Raw genomic sequence first — 24,195 nt, forward strand, 5'->3', positions numbered from 1 at the left:
GGGGAACTTCAACATCTCCCTAACTCCATTCAACTGGGGGCTTTCCGAGGCTCTGTCTTTTATCCGGGGCAGCCACGGAAATGCAGAAGATGCGGCAGCCTTGATCACCTGGCAGCAGGGTGCAATGTAGCCCAATGCAGAAAGTGCAAATCCCTGGATCATCCCACATCACTATGCACAGTTTCAGTTAAATGCAACCTGTGTTCGGCGGACACCCATCTCTTTAAGGACTGCCCACAAGCCTATGCTAATAGAGTGAAAGGGAATACAGTGACAACATCAGTATCATGCCAAGATGACCCGGATCCCTATTCCCAACTCTTTGATGAGAATCCCGTGTCACAAGACAGAATGGACAAGGCAGATGGACCGGACAACTCTCCAAAAGAACCACCCACAGTGAGACTTCAGGATGTCCCCAAAACTCTACAGGATGCAGAAGGGGTCTTCGACGCCCTGTTGGCCAGCCTCCCCCCCTTCCAGGAGGAGGGCACACAGGGGGAACCTGCACCGCAAGAGGATAGTCAAGATGGTTTAGCAGCAACAGCTGAAACCTTTCTTCCGGACACTCAAGTGGAATTTTTGGAACGGCAGGGGGCGGTAAAACGCCTTCAGAACACGTCAAGTGAGGAATCTTTCCACCTAGAGCAGTCTGAAAAGGTATGGCCACCTGCCTCGTCTCCCTCCACCGAATTCCTTGACCATACTAGCGTGAACACGTTTACAGTTGTGACAAAAATAAAATCGGCGGAAGGCCCCCCAAATCCACAAAAGAAAAAAAGGAAGGGTCACAGAACACAAGGAGAAAATGGTTTAGTGGTAAACTCCTCCAACTATTAATATGACCTCTCTCTCAGTAGTCACAATTAATACAAGAGGCTTGAATGAATTGTTAAAGTGCCAGACAGTTTTCAATGAACTGCATAATGGAATTGGAGATATTTTCTGTCTCCAAGAATGTAATATACCTTTTAAAGATAGTTATAGAGATTATGAAAGTAGATGGCCTCATGGACAATCCTTTTGGTCTGGAGATAATGAAAACAAGAACTCTGGGGTAGCCATCTTGCTCCGAGGTCACCATTTTAATATAAACAGAGTCCAGAGAATAAGTGATGGAAGAATACTCTCTGTAGACTTAGATCAAAATGGAAAACAACTTAGAGTTATCAGTGTTTATTGTCCACCCACAGTGCAAGGAAGACTTAAAACCTTGGAACTTTTACAGACTTTAATTTTTTGCAAATATGAAGTTGTCATTGGGGGTGACTTTAACTGCATCTTGACTAGAACAGACAGATTGACAAAACGAGCTACTACGGCAAAACTAGATGCCAGCTCACACGCTTTGAATTCCCCAAATGTGGGAATCTCAACTGCATAATTTCTGGTAGTGGGGGACTGCGTTCGCGCTCTCCCCCCTTGTTTTTTGTCAGAGGAAAAAAAAAAAAACCCAAAGGGTCGTTTCCATGTACGCCGCTCGCGCTCCGGCCCCTCCGCCGGGCGCTTTGCGCGGGCGCCGCTTTGGACCGTTGACGGGAGGGTCAGCGTGGGGAGAGCTCACTGCTCCCCGAACCCATTGTGGGCATCGCTTCTCGGCCTTTTGGCTAAGATCAAGTGTAGTATCTGTTCTTATCAGTTTAATATCTGATACGTCCCCTACCCGGGGACCGTATATTAAATTGATTTTTGGACCAGGGAGATGGAATTTGGGGCTTGCTCCGTCCACTCCACGCATCGGCTCGGTATTGCAGTACCTCCGAGAACGGTGCACCTCCTCTCTCAGGTTAAAAAAAGTCATTCAGTTTGTTTTCGCCGTCACGTTACATGCAAATGTGCCATCATACCCTCATGTTAAACGCTTCCTTGCCGTTTGTCTGCCCCGGAAGTGGACAAAAATTCTCGGAGACGTTTTGAGTGGAAGGGCTGGATATTTCAAATCTCCCGCCAAAAGCCCTGACTGGAGAAGAGGGGGAGGGAAGGTGAAGTATCTGTTCCTAAACCCAACCCCCTTGGGAGGTAGCCCATTCCACGTAAACCCTTGTGCAAAATAGGCCACCTTTGGAATTTGAGTGGCCCCTTTGTGAAGTACAGTACATATGACTAGTTGTTTTGTTTTTTTTTGGGGGGGGGTCAAACGCAACACCGACTTTCAAACCCATCCTCGACAAGTAAAGTCTTCGCATGAGGGCGTGCTTCTGCCCGGTTTCGAGCCGGGGACCTTTCGCGCGTTAGGCGAACGTGATAACCGCTACACTACAGAAACGACGTGCAAGCCTGTCGTGTCCCTTTTGCCGCGCGACCGCCGATGCAAATGAGCGCGTGAACAGAAGTACACTGCCCGTGATGAAGCCCCGTGTGCCCTCAAGTACTGGACGCCGTGTGGCGCTGCAACGTGGCACTCTTGTTTCTCTTCAGAGCGTATAAATCTTTCGCCTTTTACTAAAAAGATCACAAGTGTTGGGGCTGTGCGGTGTATGGAGCACAACACTTTAAGCGACGTGCTCCAACATCGGCAGATGAGGAAATGGCAGCAGCTTCGCACGGCCCCCGGCGGAATGCACTCCGCTTCGAACTACTGGGAGAACTGGAAATGGATCGATTGACCTTCAGCAGACGCCTTTTGCAAAAAGAACTGGCTGTAACAACGAATCAACTGGACTTTATATTTGCCTTTCCTGGCAAAAAGATTTTTGAAGTCGTTTTCACCACAACGAAGCATCTGGAGACATGTTTGGAGTTGTACGAGAGGAAGAAAACATCCACCACTGTCTTCCAGCAGGTGAACGTTACTCCTCTCACTGATTTGGATAAAAAAACTGTCCATATCGTTATCTATTCAGAAAAAGTGAGACTGGATGATGTCAAGACATGGGCCTCTTTCTTCTGCGATGTCCTAAAAGCAACAGAGGTTGTAGACATCGATGGCATTAAAACAGGAACCAAGCGGCTGGAAGTGAAGTTAAGAAGAACTAACGGGGAACTTCAACATCTCCCTAACTCCATTCAACTGGGGGCTTTCCGAGGCTCTGTCTTTTATCCGGGGCAGCCACGGAAATGCAGAAGATGCGGCAGCCTTGATCACCTGGCAGCAGGGTGCAATGTAGCCCAATGCAGAAAGTGCAAATCCCTGGATCATCCCACATCACTATGCACAGTTTCAGTTAAATGCAACCTGTGTTCGGCGGACACCCATCTCTTTAAGGACTGCCCACAAGCCTATGCTAATAGAGTGAAAGGGAATACAGTGACAACATCAGTATCATGCCAAGATGACCCGGATCCCTATTCCCAACTCTTTGATGAGAATCCCGTGTCACAAGACAGAATGGACAAGGCAGATGGACCGGACAACTCTCCAAAAGAACCACCCACAGTGAGACTTCAGGATGTCCCCAAAACTCTACAGGATGCAGAAGGGGTCTTCGACGCCCTGTTGGCCAGCCTCCCCCCCTTCCAGGAGGAGGGCACACAGGGGGAACCTGCACCGCAAGAGGATAGTCAAGATGGTTTAGCAGCAACAGCTGAAACCTTTCTTCCGGACACTCAAGTGGAATTTTTGGAACGGCAGGGGGCGGTAAAACGCCTTCAGAACACGTCAAGTGAGGAATCTTTCCACCTAGAGCAGTCTGAAAAGGTATGGCCACCTGCCTCGTCTCCCTCCACCGAATTCCTTGACCATACTAGCGTGAACACGTTTACAGTTGTGACAAAAATAAAATCGGCGGAAGGCCCCCCAAATCCACAAAAGAAAAAAAGGAAGGGTCACAGAACACAAGGAGAAAATGGTTTAGTGGTAAACTCCTCCAGCTATTAATATGACCTCTCTCTCAGTAGTCACAATTAATACAAGAGGCTTGAATGAATTGTTAAAGTGCCAGACAGTTTTCAATGAACTGCATAATGGAATTGGAGATATTTTCTGTCTCCAAGAATGTAATATACCTTTTAAAGATAGTTATAGAGATTATGAAAGTAGATGGCCTCATGGACAATCCTTTTGGTCTGGAGATAATGAAAACAAGAACTCTGGGGTAGCCATCTTGCTCCGAGGTCACCATTTTAATATAAACAGAGTCCAGAGAATAAGTGATGGAAGAATACTCTCTGTAGACTTAGATCAAAATGGAAAACAACTTAGAGTTATCAGTGTTTATTGTCCACCCACAGTGCAAGGAAGACTTAAAACCTTGGAACTTTTACAGACTTTAATTTTTTGCAAATATGAAGTTGTCATTGGGGGTGACTTTAACTGCATCTTGACTAGAACAGACAGATTGACAAAACGAGCTACTACGGCAAAACTAGATGCCAGCTCACACGCTTTGGCGAATTTAATAAGAGACTGTCATTTGAAAGACTGTGCGGAAAGTTTAGGGTCAAAACCAGACTTTACGTGGTCTAATGGCAAATCCTTCTCACGTATTGATCTTACCCTGGTGTCCCGAGGCCTTCTCCCCCTTAAATGTTGGAGAACACCAGTTGTCTTTTCAGATCACTTTAAGCTAACCACCGCGATAGACATTAAAGGAGGGTTGAAACGCCATACGGGCCCGTGGAAATTAAATATTGCTTTATTACAGAACAAATACATAGTAGAAAAATTAAAAGGAAAATTTGAACAATGGAAAACCCTACGAGATCTCCATAACTCCTGTGGAGACTGGTGGGAAGATATTAAATCCAGGACAAAATCCTTCTTCATGTCAGAAAGTAAAACACTGGCCGCTAGAAAGAGAATGTTTTATTCTAGACTTCAAAGAAAACTTCAAAACTACTATAAACTGGCACAAAACGGCTTTGACATGCAACAAGAGATTGTCACACTAAAAGCAAAACTATGTGAACTAATGAGGGAGAAGAGTAAAAGTATCCTCCTGAGAAGCAGGATCCAACATCTAGAGGAAAATGAGAAATGTTCCCGGTACTTTTTCCAAAAAATAGCAAAAGCAAAGCACCATATAACATCTGTCTATGATCAGGAAGGAAAAGAAGAGAAGGACATGGAAAAAATCATTCACATTATTAGGTCCTTTTTTGCCAATCTCTATCAGGACACACTGGTGTCTAGCAAAATGATGGACACTTTTCTTTCTAAGACTACTGGAAAACTTAGTACTTCAGTGAAGGAATCCTTAGACAAAAATATAACATTGGCAGAACTGACAAAAGCCATTACAAGTATGAAAGACAATAAAACTCCAGGCTTGGATGGTCTCCCCAAAGAGTTTTACGTTACCTTTTGGGAGCAGCTGAAACTCCCCCTTTTGGAGATGTACAACGAAAGTCTTGGCAAAGGAGCGTTGCCATCATCATTGAGACGGGGGGCAATCTCCCTCCTTCACAAAAAAGGACAAAAACAGAATCTACAGAACTGGAGACCACTAACCCTTCTAGGTGTCGATGTAAAAATACTGGCCAAGGTTTTATTTTTACGAACTCAACCCATCGTTGGTGACCTGGTGGAGAGTGAACAAACATGTGGAGTACAAGGACGGACAATGACAGATAGCCTAGCCCTGGTGAGAGACACGTATCTCCTCTGTAAAGAACGTAACAGCCCCCTATGTATACTAAGTTTGGACCTCGAAAAAGCTTTTGATAGCATAAGCCACGATTATATAAAAGCAGTGTTGAAACATTTTGGTTTTGGAGAAAATTTTAGACGGTGGGTTAACCTCTTGTACACTGACTGCCATAGTGTGGTAATAGTTAATGGACAACAAACAAATGCTATAGATATCCGGGCTGGGGTCAGACAAGGGTGCCCCTTGTCACCCACATTATTTATTTTAGCAATAGAACCGCTAGTTTGTGCCCTTAGAAGGAACAATGACATAAAAGGAATTTTTGTGCCAGGAAGTGAAAATAGACAGGCAAAAATATCAGTTTATATGGATGATATCACTTTGTTACTTTCAGACAATAAATCTATAGGAGAAGCCTTAAAGGTCTGTGAAAACTTTACTCTCGCTGCAAGCACAAGGGTTAATAAGAACAAAACCAAAATACTTTATTTGAATTGGAAAGAGAAATACGAAAATATAGACCTGATTAAAAATAAAGACACAATTAAAGTCTTGGGAATTCAGATAGGAAAAGACATGGAAGTAAAAAACTGGGAGTCAAAGCTACCCAAATTGACAGCCAATTTAAGAGCATGGCAAGATAGGGAGCTTACATTTACTGGGAAAGTCTTAATTGTGAACTCGGTACTGTTGGCTTCAGTGAATAATCTGGCGACTGTGTTTCCTGCCCCCTATCGGATACTTAAGACTCTGAAGAAGATGTTGTTCCAGTTTATCTGGGGGGGGAAATCAGAGAGACTCAAACGAAATATAATGCATCGCCTCCCACTGTGCGGGGGTATCGGGGTGCCATTAATCGAGGCAAAATTTGAAGCAATGTTCTTGGCCCCAATTTTAAAGGCAGTCCTTCTACCAGAAAGGGAAATTTTGTGGCACTATTTTGCAAAATTGTGGGTGGGTAGAAAAGTTTTAATCACATGGGGAAAAAGACCATCAATGGATGTCCCCCACGCCGAGATTTGCCCATCAGTCTACAAACATGTGCTTGAGAACTTATCCAAAGGACTTAGCCAGGTACCATCGACGACAGAACTGACAAGGAGAAAAATAGAACAAAAACTGTCCGTAGATTTGGAGAAACTTACCCCGGTAGATCTTTTATCGGCACAAGAGAGCAAAAGGGCATGGGAAAATATACATTTTCAAAAACTTACGAACAGACACAGAGATTTGGCCTGGCAAATTGGCCATAAATGTTTGCCAACCCGAGAGTTCCTTTTTAAAAGACACTTTACACCAAGCCCAAGATGCCCGAGACCCTTTTGTGGCAGTGAGGAAACTCATTTACACTTTTTTTGGACATGCCCTTTTGCTGTGAATGCCTGGGTAACAGTATCCCCATGGCTGAAAAATGTTGGGAAAATTCCATCAAGTTATAACAATATTGCCTATGGTGAAACTGCAAAATTCCAAAATAAGGAGAGGTGGTGGATTATAGTTAATTGTATAAAAGAAGCTATCTGGAAATCAAGGAATGTATTGACTTTTAAAAACTATCAAATGTCAGAAATGTTGTTGATGAAATGTGTTATGAATATTTTTAAAGATTATGTTTTAAGAGATTTAGTGGAAGGAAAGAGAGAAGAAATAATCAATTTATGGAAAATTCCAAACTCTTTTAAAGACTTGCTGTATTCATAGTTTTGGTAAATAATGTGTAATTGTATTGACTTTTGTAAACTGTGTTTAAAAGATGTGTTTTAAGTGTGGAAAGTATTTTGAAAGAAATTTATTGCTATGAAATAATAAAAACCGCCTGAAAAGTGAAAAGTGCTTTTTACTAAAGATTTCCGTGGAGAGGGACAACAAGAGATCTTTCCAATTTTTTGATGCCCTGCTTCAATGCGGGGCTTTTCTACCTATGTCTAAAGCAAGCAAGCGGTCATCCTCCAAGAGCAAAGGTTGTGTCTTGTCGGCCTTTAAACATGCCCTTGCGTACCCTCCGTTTGGCATCCCGTGTTCAAGAACTTTAAAAGTAAAAAAGAGTGCTTAGAACGCACAGACTTGCGTGTGTATCGCTGCCGTTTAACCTGGGGCTCAATCGTCGGATGGAAGCTGGTCCATGCAAATGGCCGGAAGGACCATGCTGCCACATTGCCTCTTCCAGGGCCTGGGCCTTGGCTCTGAGCGGAGCAACTCATACTTACCTGGCAGGGGCGACACCATGATCAGGAAGGTGGTTCACCCAGGGCGAGGCTCGTCCATTGCACAAACAGGATGTGCTGACCCCTGTGAATTCCCCAAATGTGGGAATCTCAACTGCATAATTTCTGGTAGTGGGGGACTGCGTTCGCGCTCTCCCCTCTTGTTTTTTGTCAGAGGAAAAAAAAAAAACCCAAAGGGTCGTTTCCATGTACGCCGCTTGCGCTCCGGTCCCTCCGCCGGGCGCTTTGCGCGGGCGCCGCTTTGGACCGTTGACGGGAGGGTCAGCGTGGGGAGAGCTCACTGCTCCCCGAACCCATTGTGGGCATCGCTTCTCGGCCTTTTGGCTAAGATCAAGTGTAGTATCTGTTCTTATCAGTTTAATATCTGATACGTCCCCTACCCGGGGACCGTATATTAAATTGATTTTTGGACCAGGGAGATGGAATTTGGGGCTTGCTCCGTCCACTCCACGCATCGGCTCGGTATTGCAGTACCTCCGAGAACGGTGCACCTCCTCTCTCAGGTTAGAAAAAGTCTTTCAGTTTGTTTTCGCCGTCACGTTACATGCAAATGTGCCATCATACCCTCATGTTAAACGCTTCCTTGCCGTTTGTCTGCTCCGGAAGTGGACAAAAATTCTCGGAGACGTTTTGAGTGGAAGGGCTGGATATTTCAAATCTCCCGCCAAAAGCCCTGACTGGAGAAGAGGGGGAGGGAAGGTGAAGTATCTGTTCCTAAACCCAACCCCCTTGGGAGGTAGCCCATTCCACGTAAACCCTTGTGCAAAATAGGCCACCTTTGGAATTTGAGTGGCCCCTTTGTGAAGTACAGTACATGTGACTAATTGTTTTTTTTTTTTTTGGGGGGGGGTCAAACACAACACCGACTTTCAAACCCATCCTCGACAAGTAAAGTCTTCGCATGAGGGCGTGCTTCTGCCCGGTTTCGAGCCGGGGGCCTTTTGCGTGTGAGGCAAACGTGATAACCGCTACACTACAGAAGCGATAGTGTAGTGCAGGTACGTTGGTGGGACAAGTCCTCAGCGTCAGTGCAACGCTTTCGTGCTGGGTAAAACGCACTTTCTCTCCCCGTCTGGGAATCGAACCCAGGTCTTCCGCGTGACAAGCGGAGATACTGTCCACTATACTAACGAGGACATATGGGGCTGCAGGGGGGCCCCTTTTTTTTTTTTTTTTTTTTTGGGCGTGTGTCTTTTTCCCCCGATCTCTGTGATGAAAAGTTTGAAGGACTACGCCGACAATTCCGCCGCTCCTCCCTCTTTTCTAGGAATAAACCATCGAGTTTGGAATGAACCGTGTCAAAGATTGAAGCAAACATAAAAGGAGGCTTTGTTTCTGCCCGGTTTCGAGCCGAAGACCTTTCGCGCGTTAGGCGAACGTGATAACCGCTACACTACAGAAACGACGTGCGAGCCTGTCGTGTCTCTTTTGCCGCGCGACCGCCGATGCAAATGAGCGCGTGAACAGAAGTACACTGCCCGTGATGAAGCCCCGTGTGCCCTCAAGTACTGGACGCCGTGTGGCGCTGCAACGTGGCACTCTTGTTTCTCTTCAGAGCGTATAAATCTTTCGCCTTTTACTAAAGATTTCCGTGGAGAGGGACAACAAGAGATCTTTCCAATTTTTTGATGCCCTGCTTCAATGCGGGGCTTTTCTACCTATGTCTAAAGCAAGCAAGCGGTCATCCTCCAAGAGCAAAGGTTGTGTCTTGTCGGCCTTTAAACATGCCCTTGCGTACCCTCCGTTTGGCATCCCGTGTTCAAGAACTTTAAAAGTAAAAAAGAGTGCTTAGAACGCACAGACTTGCGTGTGTATCGCTGCCGTTTAACCTGGGGCTCAATCGTCGGGTGGAAGCTGGTCCATGCAAATGGCCGGAAGGACCATGCTGCCACATTGCCTCTTCCAGGGCCTGGGCCTTGGCTCGGAGCGGAGCAACTCATACTTACCTGGCAGGGGCGACACCATGATCAGGAAGGTGGTTCACCCAGGGCGAGGCTCGTCCATTGCACAAACAGGATGTGCTGACCCCTGTGAATTCCCCAAATGTGGGAATCTCAACTGCATAATTTCTGGTAGTGGGGGACTGCGTTCGCGCTCTCCCCTCTTGTTTTTTGTCAGAGGAAAAAAAAAAAAAACCAAAGGGTCGTTTCCATGTACGCCGCTCGCGCTCCGGCCCCTCCGCCGGGCGCTTTGCGCGGGCGCCGCTTTGGACCGTTGACGGGAGGGTCAGCGTGGGGAGAGCTCACTGCTCCCCGAACCCATTGTGGGCATCGCTTCTCGGCCTTTTGACTAAGATCAAGTGTAGTATCTGTTCTTATCAGTTTAATATCTGATACGTCCCCTACCCGGGGACCGTAAATTAAATTGATTTTTGGACCAGGGAGATAGAATTTGGGGCTTGCTCCGTCCACTCCACGCATCGGCTCGGTATTGCAGTACCTCCGAGAACGGTGCACCTCCTCTCTCAGGTTAAAAAAAGGCATTCAGTTTGTTTTCGCCGTCACGTTACATGCAAATGTGCCATCATACCCTCATGTTAAACGCTTCCTTGCCGTTTGTCTGCTCCGGAAGTGGACAAAAATTCTCGGAGAAGTTTTGAGTGGAAGGGCTGGATATTTCAAATCTCCCGCCAAAAGCCCTGACTGGAGAAGAGGGGGAGGGAAGGTGAAGTATCTGTTCCTAAACCCAACCCCCTTGGGAGGTAGCCCATTCCACGTAAACCCTTGTGCAAAATAGGACACCTTTGGAATTTGAGTGGCCCCTTTGTGAAGTACAGTACATGTGACTAGTTGTTTTTTTTTTTTTTTTGGGGGGGGGGTCAAACGCAACACCGACTTTGAAACCCATCCTCGACAAGTAAAGTCTTCGCATGAGGGCGTGCTTCTGCCCGGTTTCGAGCCGGGGACCTTTGGCGTGTGAGGCAAACGTGATAACCGCTACACTACAGAAGCGATAGTGTAGCGCAGGTACGTTGGTGGGACAAGTCCTCAGCGTCAGTGCAACGCTTTCGTGCTGGGTAAAACACACTTTCTCTCCCCGTCTGGGAATCGAACCCAGGTCTTCCGCGTGACAAGCGGAGATACTGTCCACTATACTAACGAGGACATATGGGGCTGCAGGGGGGGCCCTTTTTTTTTTTTTTTTTTTGGGCGTGTGTGTCGGTGTCTTTTTCCCCCGATCTCTGTGATGAAAAGTTTGAAGGACTACGCCGACAATTCCGCCGCTCCTCCCTCTTTTCTAGGAATAAACCATCGAGTTTGGAATGAACCGTGTCAAAGATTGAAGCAAACATAAAAGGAGGCTTTGTTTCTGCCCGGTTTCGAGCCGAGGACCTTTCGCGCATTAGGCGAACGTGATAACCGCTACACTACAGAAACGACGTGCGAGCCTGTCGTGTCCCTTTTGCCGCGCGACCGCCGATGCAAATGAGCGCGTGAACAGAAGTACACTGCCCGTGATGAAGCCCCGTGTGCCCTCAAGTACTGGACGCCGTGTGGCGCTGCAACGTGGCACTCTTGTTTCTCTTCAGAGCGTATAAATCTTTCGCCTTTTACTAAAGATTTCCGTGGAGAGGGACAACAAGAGATCTTTCCAATTTTTTGATGCCCTGCTTCAATGCGGGGCTTTTCTACCTATGTCTAAAGCAAGCAAGCGGTCATCCTCCAAGAGCAAAGGTTGTGTCTTGTCGGCCTTTAAACATGCCCTTGCGTACCCTCCGTTTGGCATCCCGTGTTCAAGAACTTTAAAAGTAAAAAAGAGTGCTTAGAACGCACAGACTTGCGTGTGTATCGCTGCCGTTTAACCTGGGGCTCAATCGTCGGGTGGAAGCTGGTCCATGCAAATGGCCGGAAGGACCATGCTGCCACATTGCCTCTTCCAGGGCCTGGGCCTTGGCTCGGAGCGGAGCAACTCATACTTACCTGGCAGGGGCGACACCATGATCAGGAAGGTGGTTCACCCAGGGCGAGGCTCGTCCATTGCACAAACAGGATGTGCTGACCCCTGTGAATTCCCCAAATGTGGGAATCTCAACTGCATAATTTCTGGTAGTGGGGGACTGCGTTCGCGCTCTCCCCTCTTGTTTTTTGTCAGAGGAAAAAAAAAAAAACCCAAAGGGTCGTTTCCATGTACGCCGCTCGCGCTCCGGCCCCTCCGCCGGGCGCTTTGCGCGGGCGCCGCTTTGGACCGTTGACGGGAGGGTCAGCGTGGGGAGAGCTCACTGCTCCCCGAACCCATTGTGGGCATCGCTTCTCGGCCTTTTGGCTAAGATCAAGTGTAGTATCTGTTCTTATCAGTTTAATATCTGATACGTCCCCTACCCGGGGACCGTATATTAAATTGATTTTTGGACCAGGGAGATGGAATTTGGGGCTTGCTCCGTCCATTCCACGCATCGGCTCGGTATTGCAGTACCTCCGAGAACGGTGCACCTCCTCTCTCAGGTTAGAAAAAGTCATTCAGTTTGTTTTCGCCGTCACGTTACATGCAAATGTGCCATCATACCCTCATGTTAAACGCTTCCTTGCCGTTTGTCTGCTCCGGAAGTGGACAAAAATTCTCGGAGACGTTTTGAGTGGAAGGGCTGGATATTTCAAATCTCCCGCCAAAAGCCCTGACTGGAGAAGAGGGGGAGGGAAGGTGAAGTATCTGTTCCTAAACCCAACCCCCTTGGGAGGTAGCCCATTCCACGTAAACCCTTGTGCAAAATAGGCCACCTTTGGAATTTGAGTGGCCCCTTTGTGAAGTACAGTACATGTGACTAATTTTTTTTTTTTTTTTTGGGGGGTGGTCAAACACAACACCGACTTTCAAACCCATCCTCGACAAGTAAAGTCTTCGCATGAGGGCGTGCTTCTGCCCGGTTTCGAGCCGGGGACCTTTTGCGTGTGAGGCAAACGTGATAACCGCTACACTACAAGGCGATAGTGTAGTGCAGGTACGTTGGTGGGACAAGTCCTCAGCGTCAGTGCAACGCTTTCGTGCTGGGTAAAACGCACTTTCTCTCCCCGTCTGGGAATCGAACCGAGGTCTTCCGCGTGACAAGCGGAGATACTGTCCACTATACTAACGAGGACATATGGCGCTGCAGGGGGACCCCTTTTTTTTTTTTTTTTTTTTGGGCGTGTGTGTCGGTGTCTTTTTCCCCCGATCTCTGTGATGAAAAGTTTGAAGGACTACGCCGACAATTCCGCCGCTCCTCCCTCTTTTCTAGGAATAAACCATCGAGTTTGGAATGAACCGTGTCAAAGATTGAAGCAAACATAAAAGGAGGCTTTGTTTCTGCCCGGTTTCGAGCCGAGGACCTTTCGCGCGTTAGGCGAACGTGATAACCGCTACACTACAGAAACGACGTGCGAGCCTGTTGTGTCCCTTTTGCCGCGCCACCGCCGATGCAAATGAGCGCGTGAACAGAAGTACACTGCCCGTGATGAAGCCCCGTGTGCCCTCAAGTACTGGACGCCGTGTGGCGCTGCAACGTGGCACTCTTGTTTCTCTTCAGAGCGTATAAATCTTTCGCCTTTTACTAAAGATTTCCGTGGAGAGGGACAACAAGAGATCTTTCCAATTTTTTGATGCCCTGCTTCAATGCGGGGCTTTTCTACCTATGTCTAAAGCAAGCAAGCGGTCATCCTCCAAGAGCAAAGGTTGTGTCTTGTCGGCCTTTAAACATGCCCTTGCGTACCCTCCGTTTGGCATCCCGTGTTCAAGAACTTTAAAAGTAAAAAAGAGTGCTTAGAACGCACAGACTTGCGTGTGTATCGCTGCCGTTTAACCTGGGGCTCAATCGTCGGGTGGAAGCTGGTCCATGCAAATGGCCGGAAGGACCATGCTGCCACATTGCCTCTTCCAGGGCCTGGGCCTTGGCTCGGAGCGGAGCAACTCATACTTACCTGGCAGGGGCGACACCATGATCAGGAAGGTGGTTCACCCAGGGCGAGGCTCGTCCATTGCACAAACAGGATGTGCTGACCCCTGTGAATTCCCCAAATGTGGGAATCTCAACTGCATAATTTCTGGTAGTGGGGGACTGCGTTCGCGCTCTCCCCTCTTGTTTTTTGTCAGAGGAAAAAAAAAAAAACCCAAAGGGTCGTTTCCATGTACGCCGCTCGCGCTCCGGCCCCTCCGCCGGGCGCTTTGCGCGGGCGCCGCTTTGGACCGTTGACGGGAGGGTCAGCGTGGGGAGAGCTCACTGCTCCCCGAACCCATTGTGGGCATCGCTTCTCGGCCTTTTGACTAAGATCAAGTGTAGTATCTGTTCTTATCAGTTTAATATCTGATACGTCCCCTACCCGGGGACCGTATATTAAATTGATTTTTGGACCAGGGAGATAGAATTTGGGGCTTGCTCCGTCCACTCCACGCATCGGCTCGGTATTGCAGTACCTCCGAGAACGGTGCACCTCCTCTCTCAGGTTAAAAAAAGTCATTCAGTTTGTTTTCGCCGTCACGTTACATGCAAATGTGCCATCATACCCTCATGTTAAACGCTTCCTTGCCGTTTGTCTGCTCCGGAAGTGGACAAAAATTCTCGGAGACGTTTTGAGTGGAAGGGCTGGATATTTCAAATCTCCCGCCAAAAGCCCTGACTGGAGAAGAGGGGGAGGGAAGGTGAAGTATCTGTTCCTAAACCCAACCCCCTTGGGAGGTAGCCCATTCCACGTAAACCCTTGTGCAAAATAGGCCACCTTTGGAATTTGAGTGGCCCCTTTGTGAAGTACAGTACATGTGACTAGTTGTTTTGTTTTTTTTGGGGGGGGGGTCAAACGCAACACCGACTTTCAAACCCATCCTCGACAAGTAAAGTCTTCGCATGAGGGCGTGCTTCTGCCCGGTTTCGAGCCGGGGACCTTTTGCGTGTGAGGCAAACATGATAACCGCTACACTACAGAAGCGATAGTGTAGCGCAGGTACGTTGGTGGGACAAGTCCTCAGCGTCAGTGCAACGCTTTCGTGCTGAGTAAAACGCACTTTCTCTCCCCGTCTGGGAATCGAACCCAGGTCTTCCGCGTGACAAGCGGAGATACTGTCCACTATACTAACGAGGACATATGGGGCTGCAGGGGGGCCCCTTTTTTTTTTTTTTTTTTTTGGGCGTGTGTGTCGGTGTCTTTTTCCCCCGATCTCTGTGATGAAAAGTTTGAAGGACTACGCCGACAATTCCGCCGCTCCTCCCTCTTTTCTAGGAATAAACCATCGAGTTTGGAATGAACCGTGTCAAAGATTGAAGCAAACATAAAAGGAGGCTTTGTTTCTGCCCGGTTTCGAGCCGAGGACCTTTCGCGCGTTAGGCGAACGTGATAACCGCTACACTACAGAAACGACGTGTGAGCCTGTCGTGTCCCTTTTGCCGCGCGACCGCCGATGCAAATGAGCGCGTGAACAGAAGTACACTGCCCGTGATGAAGCCCCGTGTGCCCTCAAGTACTGGACGCCGTGTGGCGCTGCAACGTGGCACTCTTGTTTCTCTTCAGAGTGTATAAATCTTTCGCCTTTTACTAAAAAGATCACAAGTGTTGGGGCTGTGCGGTGTATGGAGCACAACACTTTAAGCGACGTGATCCAACATCGGCAGATGAGGAAATGGCAGCAGCTTCGCACGGCCCCCGGCGGAATGCACTCCGCTTCGAACTACTGGGAGAACTGGAAATGGATCGATTGACCTTCAGCAGACGCCTTTTGCAAAAAGAACTGGCTGTAACAACGAATCAACTGGACTTTATATTTGCCTTTCCTGGCAAAAAGATTTTTGAAGTCGTTTTCACCACAACGAAGCATCTGGAGACATGTTTGGAGTTGTACGAGAGGAAGAAAACATCCACCACTGTCTTCCAGCAGGTGAACGTTACTCCTCTCACTGATTTGGATAAAAAAACTGTCCATATCGTTATCTATTCAGAAAAAGTGAGACTGGATGATGTCAAGACATGGGCCTCTTTCTTCTGCGATGTCCTAAAAGCAACAGAGGTTGTAGACATCGATGGCATTAAAACAGGAACCAAGCGGCTGGAAGTGAAGTTAAGAAGAACTAACGGGGAACTTCAACATCTCCCTAACTCCATTCAACTGGGGGCTTTCCGAGGCTCTGTCTTTTATCCGGGGCAGCCACGGAAATGCAGAAGATGCGGCAGCCTTGATCACCTGGCAGCAGGGTGCAATGTAGCCCAATGCAGAAAGTGCAAATCCCTGGATCATCCCACATCACTATGCACAGTTTCAGTTAAATGCAACCTGTGTTCGGCGGACACCCATCTCTTTAAGGACTGCCCACAAGCCTATGCTAATAGAGTGAAAGGGAATACAGTGACAACATCAGTATCATGCCAAGATGACCCGGATCCCTATTCCCAACTCTTTGATGAGAATCCCGTGTCACAAGACAGAATGGACAAGGCAGATGGACCGGACAACTCTCCAAAAGAACCACCCACAGTGAGACTTCAGGATGTCCCCAAAACTCTACAGGATGCAGAAGGGGTCTTCGACGCCCTGTTGGCCAGCCTCCCCCCCTTCCAGGAGGAGGGCACACAGGGGGAACCTGCACCGCAAGAGGATAGTCAAGATGGTTTAGCAGCAACAGCTGAAACCTTTCTTCCGGACACTCAAGTGGAATTTTTGGAACGGCAGGGGGCGGTAAAACGCCTTCAGAACACGTCAAGTGAGGAATCTTTCCACCTAGAGCAGTCTGAAAAGGTATGGCCACCTGCCTCGTCTCTCTCCACCGAATTCCTTGACCATACTAGCGTGAACACGTTTACAGTTGTGACAAAAATAAAATCGGCGGAAGGCCCCCCAAATCCACAAAAGAAAAAAAGGAAGGGTCACAGAACACAAGGAGAAAATGGTTTAGTGGTAAACTCCTCCAACTATTAATATGACCTCTCTCTCAGTAGTCACAATTAATACAAGAGGCTTGAATGAATTGTTAAAGTGCCAGACAGTTTTCAATGAACTGCATAATGGAATTGGAGATATTTTCTGTCTCCAAGAATGTAATATACCTTTTAAAGATAGTTATAGAGATTATGAAAGTAGATGGCCTCATGGACAATCCTTTTGGTCTGGAGATAATGAAAACAAGAACTCTGGGGTAGCCATCTTGCTCCGAGGTCACCATTTTAATATAAACAGAGTCCAGAGAATAAGTGATGGAAGAATACTCTCTGTAGACTTAGATCAAAATGGAAAACAACTTAGAGTTATCAGTGTTTATTGTCCACCCACAGTGCAAGGAAGACTTAAAACCTTGGAACTTTTACAGACTTTAATTTTTTGCAAATATGAAGTTGTCATTGGGGGTGACTTTAACTGCATCTTGACTAGAACAGACAGATTGACAAAACGAGCTACTACGGCAAAACTAGATGCCAGCTCACACGCTTTGGCGAATTTAATAAGAGACTGTCATTTGAAAGACTGTGCGGAAAGTTTAGGGTCAAAGCCAGACTTTACGTGGTCTAATGGCAAATCCTTCTCACGTATTGATCTTACCCTGGTGTCCCGAGGCCTTCTCCCCCTTAAATGTTGGAGAACACCAGTTGTCTTTTCAGATCACTTTAAGCTAACCACCGTGATAGACATTAAAGGAGGGTTGAAACGCCATACGGGCCCGTGGAAATTAAATATTGCTTTATTACAGAACAAATACATAGTAGAAAAATTAAAAGGAAAATTTGAACAATGGAAAACCCTACGAGATCTCCATAACTCCTGTGGAGACTGGTGGGAAGATATTAAATCCAGGACAAAATCCTTCTTCATGTCAGAGAGTAAAACACTGGCCGCTAGAAAGAGAATGTTTTATTCTAGACTTCAAAGAAAACTTCAAAACTACTATAAACTGGCACAAAACGGCTTTGACATGCAACAAGAGATTGTCACACTAAAAGCAAAACTATGTGAACTAATGAGGGAGAAGAGTAAAAGTATCCTCCTGAGAAGCAGGATCCAACATCTAGAGGAAAATGAGAAATGTTCCCGGTACTTTTTCCAAAAAATAGCAAAAGCAAAGCACCATATAACATCTGTCTATGATCAGGAAGGAAAAGAAGAGAAGGACATGGAAAAAATCATTCACATTATTAGGTCCTTTTTTGCCAATCTCTATCAGGACACACTGGTGTCTAGCAAAATGATGGACACTTTTCTTTCTAAGACTACTGGAAAACTTAGTACTTCAGTGAAGGAATCCTTAGACAAAAATATAACATTGGCAGAACTGACAAAAGCCATTACAAGTATGAAAGACAATAAAACTCCAGGCTTGGATGGTCTCCCCAAAGAGTTTTACGTTACCTTTTGGGAGCAGCTGAAACTCCCCCTTTTGGAGATGTACAACGAAAGTCTTGGCAAAGGAGCGTTGCCATCATCATTGAGACGGGGGGCAATCTCCCTCCTTCACAAAAAAGGACAAAAACAGAATCTACAGAACTGGAGACCACTAACCCTTCTAGGTGTCGATGTAAAAATACTGGCCAAGGTTTTATTTTTACGAACTCAACCCATCGTTGGTGACCTGGTGGAGAGTGAACAAACATGTGGAGTACAAGGACGGACAATGACAGATAGCCTAGCCCTGGTGAGAGACACGTATCTCCTCTGTAAAGAACGTAACAGCCCCCTATGTATACTAAGTTTGGACCTCGAAAAAGCTTTTGATAGCATAAGCCACGATTATATAAAAGCAGTGTTGAAACATTTTGGTTTTGGAGAAAATTTTAGACGGTGGGTTAACCTCTTGTACACTGACTGCCATAGTGTGGTAATAGTTAATGGACAACAAACAAATGCTATGGATATCCGGGCTGGGGTCAGACAAGGGTGCCCCTTGTCACCCACATTATTTATTTTAGCAATAGAACCGCTAGTTTGTGCCCTTAGAAGGAACAATGACATAAAAGGAATTTTTGTGCCAGGAAGTGAAAATAGACAGGCAAAAATATCAGTTTATATGGATGATATCACTTTGTTACTTTCAGACAATAAATCTATAGGAGAAGCCTTAAAGGTCTGTGAAAACTTTACTCTCGCTGCAAGCACAAGGGTTAATAAGAACAAAACCAAAATACTTTATTTGAATTGGAAAGAGAAATACGAAAATATAGACCTGATTAAAAATAAAGACACAATTAAAGTCTTGGGAATTCAGATAGGAAAAGACATGGAAGTAAAAAACTGGGAGTCAAAGCTACCCAAATTGACAGCTAATTTAAGAGCATGGCAAGATAGGGAGCTTACATTTACTGGGAAAGTCTTAATTGTGAACTCGGTACTGTTGGCTTCAGTGAATAATCTGGCGACTGTGTTTCCTGCCCCCTATCGGATACTTAAGACTCTGAAGAAGATGTTGTTCCAGTTTATCTGGGGGGGGAAATCAGAGAGACTCAAACGAAATATAATGCATCGCCTCCCACTGTGCGGGGGTATCGGGGTGCCATACTGTCCACTATACTAACGAGGACATATGGGGCTGCAGGGGGGCCCCTTTTTTTTTTTTTTTTTTTTTGGCGTGTGTGTCGGTGTCTTTTTCCCCCGATCTCTGTGATGAAAAGTTTGAAGGACTACGCCGACAATTCCACCGCTCCTCCCTCTTTTCTAGGAATAAACCATCGAGTTTGGAATGAACCGTGTCAAAGATTGAAGCAAACATAAAAGGAGGCTTTGTTTCTGCCCGGTTTCGAGCCGAGGACCTTTTGCGCGTTAGGCGAACGTGATAACCGCTACACTACAGAAACGACGTGCGAGCCTGTCGTGTCGCTTTTGCCGCGCGACCGCCGATGCAAATGAGCGCGTGAACAGAAGTACACTGCCCGTGATGAAGCCCCGTGTGCCCTCAAGTACTGGACGCCGTGTGGCGCTGCAACGTGGCACTCTTGTTTCTCTTCAGAGCGTATAAATCTTTCGCCTTTTACTAAAGATTTCCGTGGAGAGGGACAACAAGAGATCTTTCCAATTTTTTGATGCCCTGCTTCAATGCGAGGCTTTTCTACCTATGTCTAAAGCAAGCAAGCGGTCATCCTCCAAGAGCAAAGGTTGTGTCTTGTCGGCCTTTAAACATGCCCTTGCGTACCCTCCGTTTGGCATCCTGTGTTCAAGAACTTTAAAAGTAAAAAAGAGTGCTTAGAACGCACAGACTTGCGTGTGTATCGCTGCCGTTTAACCTGGGGCTCAATCGTCGGGTGGAAGCTGGTCCATGCAAATGGCCGGAAGGACCATGCTGCCACATTGCCTCTTCCAGGGCTTGGGCCTTGGCTCGGAGCGGAGCAACTCATACTTACCTGGCAGGGGCGACACCATGATCAGGAAGGTGGTTCACCCAGGGCGAGGTTCGTCCATTGCACAAACAGGATGTGCTGACCCCTGTGAATTCCCCAAATGTGGGAATCTCAACTGCATAATTTCTGGTAGTGGGGGACTGCGTTCGCGCTCTCCCCTCTTGTTTTTTGTCAGAGGAAAAAAAAACAAACCCAAAGGGTCGTTTCCATGTACGCCGCTCGCGCTCCGGCCCCTCCGCCGGGTGCTTTGCGCGGTCGCCGCTTTGGACCGTTGACGGGAGGGTCAGCGTGGGGAGAGCTCACTGCTCCCCGAACCCATTGTGGGCATCGCTTCTCGGCCTTTTGGCTAAGATCAAGTGTAGTATCTGTTCTTATCAGTTTAATATCTGATACGTCCCCTACCCGGGGACCGTATATTAAATTGATTTTTGGACCAGGGAGATGGAATTTGGGGCTTGCTCCGTCCACTCCACGCATCGGCTCGGTATTGCAGTACCTCCGAGAACGGTGCACCTCCTCTCTCAGGTTAAAAAAAGTCATTCAGTTTGTTTTCGCCGTCACGTTACATGCAAATGTGCCATCATACCCTCATGTTAAACGCTTCCTTGCCGTTTGTCTGCTCCGGAAGTGGACAAAAATTCTCGAAGACGTTTTGAGTGGAAGGGCTGGATATTTCAAATCTCCCGCCAAAAGCCCTGACTGGAGAAGAGGGGGAGGGAAGGTGAAGTATCTGTTCCTAAACCCAACCCCCTTGGGAGGTAGCCCATTCCACGTAAACCCTTGTGCAATATAGGCCACCTTTGGAATTTGAGTGGCCCCTTTGTGAAGTACAGTACATGTGACTAGTTGTTTTGTTTTTTTTTGGGGGGGGGTCAAACGCAACACCGACTTTCAAACCCATCCTCGACAAGTAAAGTCTTCGCATGAGGGCGTGCTTCTGCCCGGTTTCGAGCCGGGGACCTTTTGCGTGTGAGGCAAACGTGATAACCGCTACACTACAGAAGCGATAGTGTAGCGCAGGTACGTTGGTGGGACAAGTCCTCAGCGTCAGTGCAACGCTTACGTGCTGGGTAAAACGCACTTTCTCTCCTCCTATTTTTTAATAATAAAATAAAAACAATCAGAGATAAATTAGATGAAATTACCCCCGCTATTAGCCCTGAACTAGCCCAAGCTGTAAATCTAACGTCCCATATAAATCCACCTGTAAACCTAGAAAGGTTCACAGCTGTTGATCAAGCAGAGATAACTTCAGCCATTATGTCCTCTAAAAGCTCAACTTGTGTCCTAGACCCCATTCCAAGCAGACTCCTCAAAGACATTCTTCCCCTAATTATAGACCCTATTCTTAATATAATAAATACTTCACTCGAAAGTGGCTATGTTCCACAGTCCTTCAAACATGCAGTCATTAAACCTCTTCTGAAAAAGCCTAATCTAGATCCCGACCTATTGGTAAACTACAGACCTATTTCAAATCTTCCCTTCGTCTCTAAAATCCTTGAAAAAGTTGTAGTAAAACAGCTTTGTCGCCACCTGCAGGACAATAACTTATTTGAAGTTTTCCAGTCAGGGTTCAGAGCCCACCACAGCACTGAAACTGCACTAGTTAAAGTCACAAATGATTTGTTATTAGCCGCTGACGATGGACTGGTCTCAATCCTGGTTCTGTTGGACCTCAGCGCAGCGTTTGACACCATCGACCACAACATTCTACTGCAGAGGTTAGAATGTGATGTAGGTGTTGGAGGAACAGCCCTCAGCTGGTTTAAATCCTATCTATCTGATAGGTTCCAATTTGTTAATGTAAACCAGAGCTCCTCACCAAGCTCTAAAGTAATTTACGGTGTGCCACAGGGTTCGGTACTCGGTCCAATTCTGTTTACTCTTTATATGCTACCATTAGGCAACATTATCAGAAAGCATGACATTAACTTCCACTGCTATGCAGACGACACTCAGCTGTATTTATCAATGAAACCTGATCAGAGCGATCAAGTAGACAGACTTAGTACTTGTGTGAAGGAGATAAAAACCTGGATGACACTAAACTACCTGCTTCTTAACCCTGAAAAAACCGAGGTCATTGTGCTTGGCCCTAAGCATCTACGAGACGCTCTATCTGAGCAGATAGTCACACTGGACAATGTCAGTGTAGCCTCCAGTTCTACTGTAAGAAACCTTGGAGTCTTATTTGACCAGGAGCTCTCATTTAAAGCTCATATAAATCAAGCTTGTAAAACAGCCTATTTCCATTTGCGCAACATCGCCAAAATCAGAAGAATCCTGCCTAAAAGTGATGCCGAAAAACTTATCCATGCATTTGTAACGACTAGATTAGACTACTGTAACTCCCTGCTTGCAGCGTGTCCTAAAAGCTCCATAAAAAGCTTTCAACTGGTTCAAAATGCAGCAGCAAGATTACTAACAGGAACAAAAAGAAGAGAGCACATTACGCCAGTGCTGAAGTCTCTTCACTGGCTCCCCGTCGAGTCCAGAATCAAATTCAAAATTCTACTCTTGACCTACAAAGCCATAAATGACATGGCCCCATCCTACCTCAAAGATGCTATAGAACCATATCATCCAAACAGAGCTCTTCGCTCTCAGAATGCCGGCCTTCTGGTGGTGCCAAGAGTCTCTAAAAGTACTGTAGGAGGTAGAGCGTTTAGCTACCAAGCTCCTGTGTTATGGAATCAGCTCCCGACCCATGTTAAATATGCTGACACGGTCTCTTCATTTAAGTCCAGGCTTAAAACGTTCCTCTTCGAAATCGCTTATGGTCAGAGTAGTTAGGAACAGAAAGATAAACCCACAGCTTCAGCTACGCTGCCCTAGGAGTAACTTTGCTGGGGGAAGTATGACAGCTTGAGCACTATCCTCTTCTTCTGACTACTTATGCTATCAAACAATATTTATTTTTTAATTCCACTTGCAAACTGTTCACCGCCTTCTTTTTCTTTCTCTCACTCCTGAGGACCTGTGGACCCAGATGTCCCTCTCCTGGTGAAGTGGTCCCTGCCCCATGTGGACGGTCCCTCATCTGCCTGAAGAGTGGCTCCAGTTCGCCTCAGTCGGTCCCTCATCTGCCTGAAGAGTGGGTCCAGCTCGCCTCCGACGGTGCCTCATCCACCTGAAGAGTGGGTCCAGTTCGCCTCCGACGGTCCCTCATCTGCCTGAAGAGTGGGTCCTGCTCGACTCCGACGGTCCCTCATCTGCCTGAAGAGTGGGTCCAGTTCGCCTCAGTCGGTCCCTCATCTGCCTGAAGAGTGGGTCCAGCTCCAGTCTCCTCGTGTCCGTCTGTCCGTCTGTGAGAGTCGGATCTCTCCTTCACTGGAACTCCTCCAGGTTTCTACGCTTTTTTCCCAAAGAGGTTTTTTTTTTGTAGTTTTTCCTGGCCGAGAAGGAGAGTCTAAGGACAGAGGACCCTGGGACATCGTCCCTCGCCACCACAGACATTGTCTGACTTCATCGCCACCACAGACATTGTCTGACTCCATCGCCACCCCAGACATTGTCTGACTTCATCGCCACCACAGACATTGTTGATTCATTTCTCCCTGTGGCCCTCAGAGGCAACTGTTGTTGTGATTTTGGGCCTTACAAAAATAAATTGATTTGATTTGATGATTTGATGATAAAGATTTCCGTGGAGAGGGACAACAAGAGATCTTTCCAATTTTTTGATGCCCTGCTTCAATGCGGGGCTTTTCTACCTATGTCTAAAGCAAGCAAGCGGTCATCCTCCAAGAGCAAAGGTTGTGTCTTGCCGGCCTTTAAACATGCCCTTGCGTACCCTCCGTTTGGCATCCCGTGTTCAAGAACTTTAAAAGTAAAAAAGAGTGCTTAGAACGCACAGACTTGCGTGTGTATCGCTGCCGTTTAACCTGGGGCTCAATCGTCGGGTGGAAGCTGGTCCATGCAAATGGCCGGAAGGACCATGCTGCCACATTGCCTCTTCCAGGGCCTGGGCCTTGGCTCGGAGCGGAGCAACTCATACTTACCTGGCAGGGGCGACACCATGATCAGGAAGGTGGTTCACCCAGGGCGAGGCTCGTCCATTGCACAAACAGGATGTGCTGACCCCTGTGAATTCCCCAAATGTGGGAATCTCAACTGCATAATTTCTGGTAGTGGGGGACTGCGTTCGCGCTCTCCCCTCTTGTTTTT

At 47.0% G+C, this 24,195-nt stretch overlaps 16 non-coding genes across 16 annotated transcripts; all 16 read left to right on the forward strand.

Moving 5' to 3' along the window:
• The first annotated feature begins 1,587 nt into the window (after window positions 1-1,587).
• LOC140372194 (U2 spliceosomal RNA) lies at window positions 1,588-1,779 on the forward strand. The gene has a single exon (XR_011928532.1). It is a non-coding gene; the product is annotated as a U2 spliceosomal RNA (small nuclear RNA).
• Window positions 1,780-7,727: 5,948 nt separating this feature from the next.
• LOC140372327 (U1 spliceosomal RNA) lies at window positions 7,728-7,893 on the forward strand. The gene has a single exon (XR_011928656.1). It is a non-coding gene; the product is annotated as a U1 spliceosomal RNA (small nuclear RNA).
• A 164-nt stretch (window positions 7,894-8,057) lies between these two features.
• LOC140372196 (U2 spliceosomal RNA) lies at window positions 8,058-8,249 on the forward strand. The gene has a single exon (XR_011928533.1). It is a non-coding gene; the product is annotated as a U2 spliceosomal RNA (small nuclear RNA).
• Window positions 8,250-9,290: 1,041 nt separating this feature from the next.
• LOC140372288 (U5 spliceosomal RNA) lies at window positions 9,291-9,404 on the forward strand. Its single transcript, XR_011928619.1, has one exon. It is a non-coding gene; the product is annotated as a U5 spliceosomal RNA (small nuclear RNA).
• A 287-nt stretch (window positions 9,405-9,691) lies between these two features.
• Window positions 9,692-9,857, forward strand: LOC140372328 (U1 spliceosomal RNA). Its single transcript, XR_011928657.1, has one exon. It is a non-coding gene; the product is annotated as a U1 spliceosomal RNA (small nuclear RNA).
• A 165-nt stretch (window positions 9,858-10,022) lies between these two features.
• LOC140372229 (U2 spliceosomal RNA) lies at window positions 10,023-10,214 on the forward strand. Its single transcript, XR_011928564.1, has one exon. It is a non-coding gene; the product is annotated as a U2 spliceosomal RNA (small nuclear RNA).
• A 1,050-nt stretch (window positions 10,215-11,264) lies between these two features.
• On the forward strand, window positions 11,265-11,378 carry LOC140372289 (U5 spliceosomal RNA). The gene has a single exon (XR_011928620.1). It is a non-coding gene; the product is annotated as a U5 spliceosomal RNA (small nuclear RNA).
• Window positions 11,379-11,665: 287 nt separating this feature from the next.
• LOC140372329 (U1 spliceosomal RNA) lies at window positions 11,666-11,831 on the forward strand. The gene has a single exon (XR_011928658.1). It is a non-coding gene; the product is annotated as a U1 spliceosomal RNA (small nuclear RNA).
• Window positions 11,832-11,996: 165 nt separating this feature from the next.
• Window positions 11,997-12,188, forward strand: LOC140372210 (U2 spliceosomal RNA). Its single transcript, XR_011928547.1, has one exon. It is a non-coding gene; the product is annotated as a U2 spliceosomal RNA (small nuclear RNA).
• A 1,047-nt stretch (window positions 12,189-13,235) lies between these two features.
• On the forward strand, window positions 13,236-13,349 carry LOC140372290 (U5 spliceosomal RNA). The gene has a single exon (XR_011928621.1). It is a non-coding gene; the product is annotated as a U5 spliceosomal RNA (small nuclear RNA).
• Window positions 13,350-13,636: 287 nt separating this feature from the next.
• On the forward strand, window positions 13,637-13,802 carry LOC140372330 (U1 spliceosomal RNA). Its single transcript, XR_011928659.1, has one exon. It is a non-coding gene; the product is annotated as a U1 spliceosomal RNA (small nuclear RNA).
• A 165-nt stretch (window positions 13,803-13,967) lies between these two features.
• On the forward strand, window positions 13,968-14,159 carry LOC140372225 (U2 spliceosomal RNA). Its single transcript, XR_011928561.1, has one exon. It is a non-coding gene; the product is annotated as a U2 spliceosomal RNA (small nuclear RNA).
• A 5,460-nt stretch (window positions 14,160-19,619) lies between these two features.
• LOC140372305 (U5 spliceosomal RNA) lies at window positions 19,620-19,733 on the forward strand. The gene has a single exon (XR_011928635.1). It is a non-coding gene; the product is annotated as a U5 spliceosomal RNA (small nuclear RNA).
• A 287-nt stretch (window positions 19,734-20,020) lies between these two features.
• On the forward strand, window positions 20,021-20,186 carry LOC140372348 (U1 spliceosomal RNA). The gene has a single exon (XR_011928675.1). It is a non-coding gene; the product is annotated as a U1 spliceosomal RNA (small nuclear RNA).
• A 165-nt stretch (window positions 20,187-20,351) lies between these two features.
• LOC140372197 (U2 spliceosomal RNA) lies at window positions 20,352-20,543 on the forward strand. The gene has a single exon (XR_011928534.1). It is a non-coding gene; the product is annotated as a U2 spliceosomal RNA (small nuclear RNA).
• A 3,478-nt stretch (window positions 20,544-24,021) lies between these two features.
• Window positions 24,022-24,187, forward strand: LOC140372331 (U1 spliceosomal RNA). Its single transcript, XR_011928660.1, has one exon. It is a non-coding gene; the product is annotated as a U1 spliceosomal RNA (small nuclear RNA).
• The last annotated feature ends 8 nt before the right edge of the window (window positions 24,188-24,195 follow it).

This window comes from Eucyclogobius newberryi, unplaced genomic scaffold (assembly GCF_026437365.1).
Source record: "Eucyclogobius newberryi isolate DKJ021-1_F unplaced genomic scaffold, fEucNew1.0.hap1 SCAF_22, whole genome shotgun sequence".
In the NCBI taxonomy this organism is placed as follows: Eukaryota; Metazoa; Chordata; class Actinopteri; order Gobiiformes; family Gobiidae; genus Eucyclogobius; species Eucyclogobius newberryi.